The sequence below is a fragment of the Tamandua tetradactyla genome, chromosome 6, assembly GCF_023851605.1.
Source record: "Tamandua tetradactyla isolate mTamTet1 chromosome 6, mTamTet1.pri, whole genome shotgun sequence".
Classification (NCBI taxonomy): Eukaryota; Metazoa; Chordata; class Mammalia; order Pilosa; family Myrmecophagidae; genus Tamandua; species Tamandua tetradactyla.
This window is the reverse complement of record NC_135332.1, coordinates 23,342,861-23,348,860: the sequence shown is the minus strand read 5'-3', so window position 1 is coordinate 23,348,860 and position 6,000 is coordinate 23,342,861.

Genomic DNA, 6,000 nt, shown 5'->3' with positions numbered 1-6,000 from the left:
TGGCAATGCAAATGTTGGCAAGGATGCAGAGAAATAGGAACACTTGTACGTAGTTTGTGGGAATGTCAAATGGTGCAGCCACTATAGAACAATTTGGCAGTTCCTCAAGAAGTTAAACATAGAATTACTCTATGACCTAGTGTTTTGGTTTGCTAAAGCTGCAGAAATGCAATATACCAAAAATGGGTTGGCTTTTTCAATGGGAATTTATGAACTTACAAGTTACAATTCTAAGGCCATGGAAATGTCTAAATTAAGGCAACAAGAAGAAGATACTTTCATTGAAGAAAGGTCAGTGGCATCTGGGGTTCTTCTGTCACATGGGAAGACACATGGCGATGTCTGCTTGTCCTTCTTTCTAAAATGTCTCTGGGCTTTGGTGGGTCCTTGCTTGTTTCTCCTGGGGCATTTCTGTCTCTTCTCTTTCCATGAGCTCTCTTAAAGGACTCCAGCAAAGGATTAAGACCCGCTTTGATTGGGCTGGGCCACATCTCCATGGAAACAACCTAAGCAAAAATTCCCACCCACAGTAGGTCTATACCCACAGGATGGATTAAAAGAACGGACTTTTCTGAGGTTCATAACACATTCAGACCAGCACCCTCCACCCTCTAGACCTCAAAAAGATATGTTCTTTCCATATGCAAAATACATTCATTCCATCACGATATTACAGATTTGTTAATCTGGCAACCATAGTCTGCCACTGAATTGTACATTTGAACATGGTGTGGGGACTAGAATGAACATTTGCACACTGGTGTTTCTGGCGGCAGTGTTCATGATCCACAATGGGTGGAGGTGGCCTAAGGGTACAACAACTGAGGAATGGAAGGGGGAACTATGGTGTATACATACAGTGGACGACTGAGCAGCTGCAGGAAGGGATGAAGTTGTGAGGCATGCAACTAGGGGTATGAACCTTAAGGACTATGGTGAACGAAATGTCAGCACAAAAACACAAATATCATCATGCCTCAATCATATGGACTAACTGTAATATAAAAACTTGGTGAACTGAAGTAGAGAACATGGGTTATCAGGTTGCTGCCTATTGTAAAGGGTCCTAGAGTGTAAATTCTTACAGCTGTCACATGTATTCAGGCGGTGTAACTGTAAATTCTAAATTCTGAGGTACTGAGCTGTGTGCATATAACCTGGTCATTCCCAGAAACTTTGGGTCCTTATGTGACATCTGGGACTCAGAGTTAGAGCTCTGAAGCTATGAAGGTCAGCAGCACCCTAAACAGCAATTGTTTAAAAAGCTGAAAAAGTGATCAGACTTTGAGCAGAGATCTGGATAGGACTAAGGTATATCAGAATGCAGGGTAAAGGATGATATCGTCCATATATATATAATAATTATTATTATTATTATTTTGCATGGGCAGGTACCGGGAAGTGAACCCAGGTCTCTGGCATCGCAGGCAAGAACTCTGCCTCCTGAGCCACCGTGACCCTGATATCTTCCATATTTTAAAACATCAACTTCTGTGTGAGATTAAAGGGAGAGATACTTATTTTGTACAAAATTAATATTTTGGTTGGTGCATTTCCTAATTCAACTTGTATGGCCAGTTTAGTTGAACACAATAATCTTGTGTTGGAATCTTTTTTTGATCTTTACATATTTTTTATTTAAGAAAACAAACAATATACTTAGAATCACCAACAATGGATAGCTTAGTTAGCTTAGTCATAGGCATATTTAAATAAAGTATCCATATAATCATTATAAAGCCTGTATTTGCGCAGTAAGTTTCACAAACCAATTTAAAAATAAGACAAGGGAAAAAATCCACATATTCAGATAGCAAAGTTCTTAAATTCTAAGTATTAAAAACTTAGATACCATTTGATCAGCATCAAAACTGTGAATGTTCTCAATATATCAAGTAGAAAGTTCTTTAAAATATCTGCATCACTATAGTAATGACCTATGTTACTAAGTATTTTCCTTATTTCAGGAAAATATAAAGACAAAAATATTTTTACAATTAACATATAGAAATCTTAACCACCTAAAATTGATATCTTAGTTAGCTTATCCATAGGCATATTAAAATATGTTTCATAAACCAATTTAAAATTAAAGCTAGGAAGGAAAAAATCTATAAATACAGATATCAGTATTACTTGAATTCTAAATATTAAATAGTATCTTAAATAACATTTGGTTAACTACCAAAACTGTGTGCACTCTCAAAATATCAAGTAAAAAGTTATTACAAATATCAACTTTGCTATGGTAGGGAATTTATTTTATCTAACATTACTATAACAGCCTATAGTTGTTTTTTTTAACCGTTTTTTAGTTGTAAAATATAACATATATATACAAGGAAAAGAAAAAAAAAGCAAGAATTTTCAAAGCACACTTCAACAAGCAGCTACAGAACAGTTCCCAGAAGTACATGAAATCTTGAACAGGGTGAGATTTTGTTGGCTTTGTCCAGGTTAGGGTGATACTCCAATATATCCCAAAGTGATTTGAGCAATGAATAAAGAAGTACTTACAAAGTCCCCTTGGGGGACTAGGGACAAAGGAGGAAATATTCAACTTCCCCATTTGGAGAATTTCTGATATACTTGCAACTAGTGGGGACAACCAAATCAATAAGCCATGTCCTCAACCTTGGGTTTCGCCCCTATGAAATTTATTCCTGCAAAGGATAAGCTAACATACTTAAAATTAGGCCTAAAAGTCACCCCAGAGAACCTCTTTCGTTACTCAGATGTGGCCTCTCTCTAAGCCAACTCAGCAGGTGAGCTCACTACCCTCCCCCTGATGTGGGACATGACTCCCAAGGGTATAAATCTCCCTGGCAACATGGGACTGAACTCCTGGATTGAGAAAGCCTTCTTGACCAAAAGGGGGAAGAGAGAAATGAGACAAAGTTTCAGTGACTGAGAGATTTCAGAGTGGAGAGGTTATCCTGAAGATTATCCTTATGCATTATATAGATATCCCTTTTTTAATTTATGGTGTATTGGAGTGGTTGGAGGGAAGTACCTGAAACTGTTGAGCTGTGTTCCAGTAGCCTTGATTCTTCAAACATAAAGGTATAATGTTTACAATGTGACTGTGGGATTGTGAAAACCTTGTGTCTGTTGCTCCTTTTATCCAGGGTAAGGACAAATGAGTAAAACTATATGGATAAAGAATAAATAAATAATAGGGGGGACAAAGGGTATAATTAATTAATTTTTTTCTCCTTTTTATTTCTTTTTCTGGAGTGATGCAAATGTTTTAAAAACAGGCCATTGTGATGAATACAGAACTACGTGATGATATTGTGAGCCATGGATTCTACACCATGTATGGAATGTATGCATATGAAGATTTATCAGTACAAATATATTTTTAAAAAAGATGTGTACTGGCACCTCATAAAAAAATGGACAGCAAACTTGCTAAGCTATTTGAGTTCAGATGTAGAAAGAAAACAACCCATATGTTAATTCTTGAACACATTAATAATTTGCCTTGAGTTCAAGGCCCATGGTTTTCTATTAGCCTGAATCGAATCACTTTGGACTGCTGCTTCTTTCAAATTCTTGAATCTCTTAATTTTAGGCTTCATATTTTGTGTTACTTACAGGATTAATTTTTATCAGATTTCGTATTCTTCTTCAGTTGTTGTTGTTAGTATTATATTCCAAAACCCCTTGTATTGGCTAGTGTTCTCTTGAGAAACAGAATCAGCAGGAGATATCCATAGGTATAAAATGTATAAAAGTGTCTCATGTAACCGTGGGAATGTAGAGTCCAAGGTTTGCAGGGCAGGCTGCAAGCTGGTGACTCCAATGAAGGTCCTCAACGAACTCTAAGGAGAGACCGGCCAGGCAACCATGGAAATGTAAGGGTTCAGGGTCCGTAGGGCAGGCTGTGAAGCTGGCAACTCCAATGAAGGGTCTGGACGAACTCCACAGGAGAGGCTGGCTGGCTGAAGCAGGAAGAGTGACTGTCTCTTCTGAATCTTCCTTAAAAGCCTTCCAGTGATTAGATTAAGTGTCATGCATGGCAGAAGACACTCCCCTTAGTTGACTACAAATACAATCAGCTGTGGGTGCAGAAAACGTAATCATGATTTAAGTCCATGAAATGTCCTCATAGCCACAGACAGGCCAGCACTTGCCTGACCAGATGACTGGGCACCACTGCTTAGCCAAGTTGGCACATGAACCTGACCATGAACCCTCTAGTATGAAAGCTCCATGAAGAGGGAACTTTCCTGTATTTTTTACTTCTGTATCCATAGCACTGGTATGTGCTACTAACACATAGTAGAGTCCCATAAAATATTATTGAATGATTTCTTGAAATAACAAATAAATGCATAAAAATTTTTAAAAAGTGATAGGCTCTTATTGTAGAAATTCAGGGGAAAAAAACATAGAGCATGAAGAACAAAATCAAATCACTCCTAAATCCATAATCCAGTGGGACTATTCTTAATAATTGGCAAATACTTTTCTTTTTTTTCTCTATGCTCACATATTTTAATAAAAATGAAAACATTGCCATGGCATGAAATTTTCCACACATCATTTTTAGTGGTTGTATAGTATTCTATTGTGTTGTTTTTTTTCCCCATAGCTTTGTTTCTTCTTTCAAACCACCCTTTTAAAAAATTCAATCCCTTTTTGGTGGACATTTGGGTTGTTTCAATTCTTCATGTTCTAAATACTGCTGTGATGCACGTTTTTATGGCTAAATGTTTGCATGCATCATTTGCTATTTTCCTAGGTTAAATTCTTAGACGTGACGCTGCTTTGTCAAAGCGTTTAGACCTTTTGTTTAAAGCTTTTTAATGATATTTTCTGATACAGCCAGGGACACCACCATCAGACCCAGGCGTCCAAGACAAAAACCTCAAGAAATATTTGGTCCAAAAGAAAAAGGCTGACTGATGCCAGAGGGGGTGGGAGTGGGGGGCAGAGGAGAAGCCACCATGTCCTACAGATATTTTGTGGGACTTCCCTGGAAGCCAGAGGAATCTTCTTGCCCATCCCCATCCCTCCTCACCATCAGCTACAGGTGCTCCATGCAGCCCTCTTTCCTGCCACCTCCATGTTTGTCTAGATGCTGTTCCATGAAGCTGATAGTAGCTCTCTGGGATCCAGCAAGCTGCAACCTGCTCTGCCCTTGCCCCACCCCTGACAACCCCAAGTGGGTCAGGCTGGCTTCCAAAAGCCCGACTCTGACATCCCACCAGGAGGTTCAGCCTCCCTACCCCGAACCCCCAGGTCTGGAGGAGAATGGACTGGGATAGGCTTGGCAAGGCGGGTGTTGAACTGGGGGCGTTGAGTTGCTGGCTGTCTCCGTCCTCTGGGAGATCGGGGAGGGGGGGGGATGACTCACTAGCCACCGAGGGAAGAGAGGGCTGGGGGATGAATGGATTGCAAACGAGAGGGAGGGGCTGAGCAGAGGAGCTCGCGCGCCTTGATTCGCTGGTGTCAGTTTCTTCAACAACATCTGCAGTGCGTGGGGTTGAGCGAGCCCACTGGGGGGCTGGGGGCTGGGAGCTGACGTTTGCTTCCCGCCCGCTGGGCCGGCCAGGAGCAGTTCACGAATGACTCATCTCATTGTGGGGCTGATTCACAGCTCCGCTGGGGACCTGGGGAGGGGGAGGGGGCGACGGCAGCAGCCCCCTATGTACGTCTCACCCGCGCACACACACGCATACACGCGCACGCGGGGCTCCAGCGAGTCTATTTACATCCCGAGGTCGGGACCTGCTGGGGAGGCTTTCCGTGGTCAAGAGGGACGGGGATTCACGCCGCCTGATGTGGGGAGAGCAAGTTTGAAGTGTCTTTCTAAAGTGTACCTGTGGCTATTTAAATTTAAATTGTTTAGATAACATTAAAACTTTACTTCCTTAGTCGCTCTAGCCACATTTTAACTGCTCAGTAGCCCCATGTGGCTGGAGGCTACTCTGTTGGACAGTACAAATATAGAATATTTACAACAACGCAGTTTTACTGGACAACGTTGGT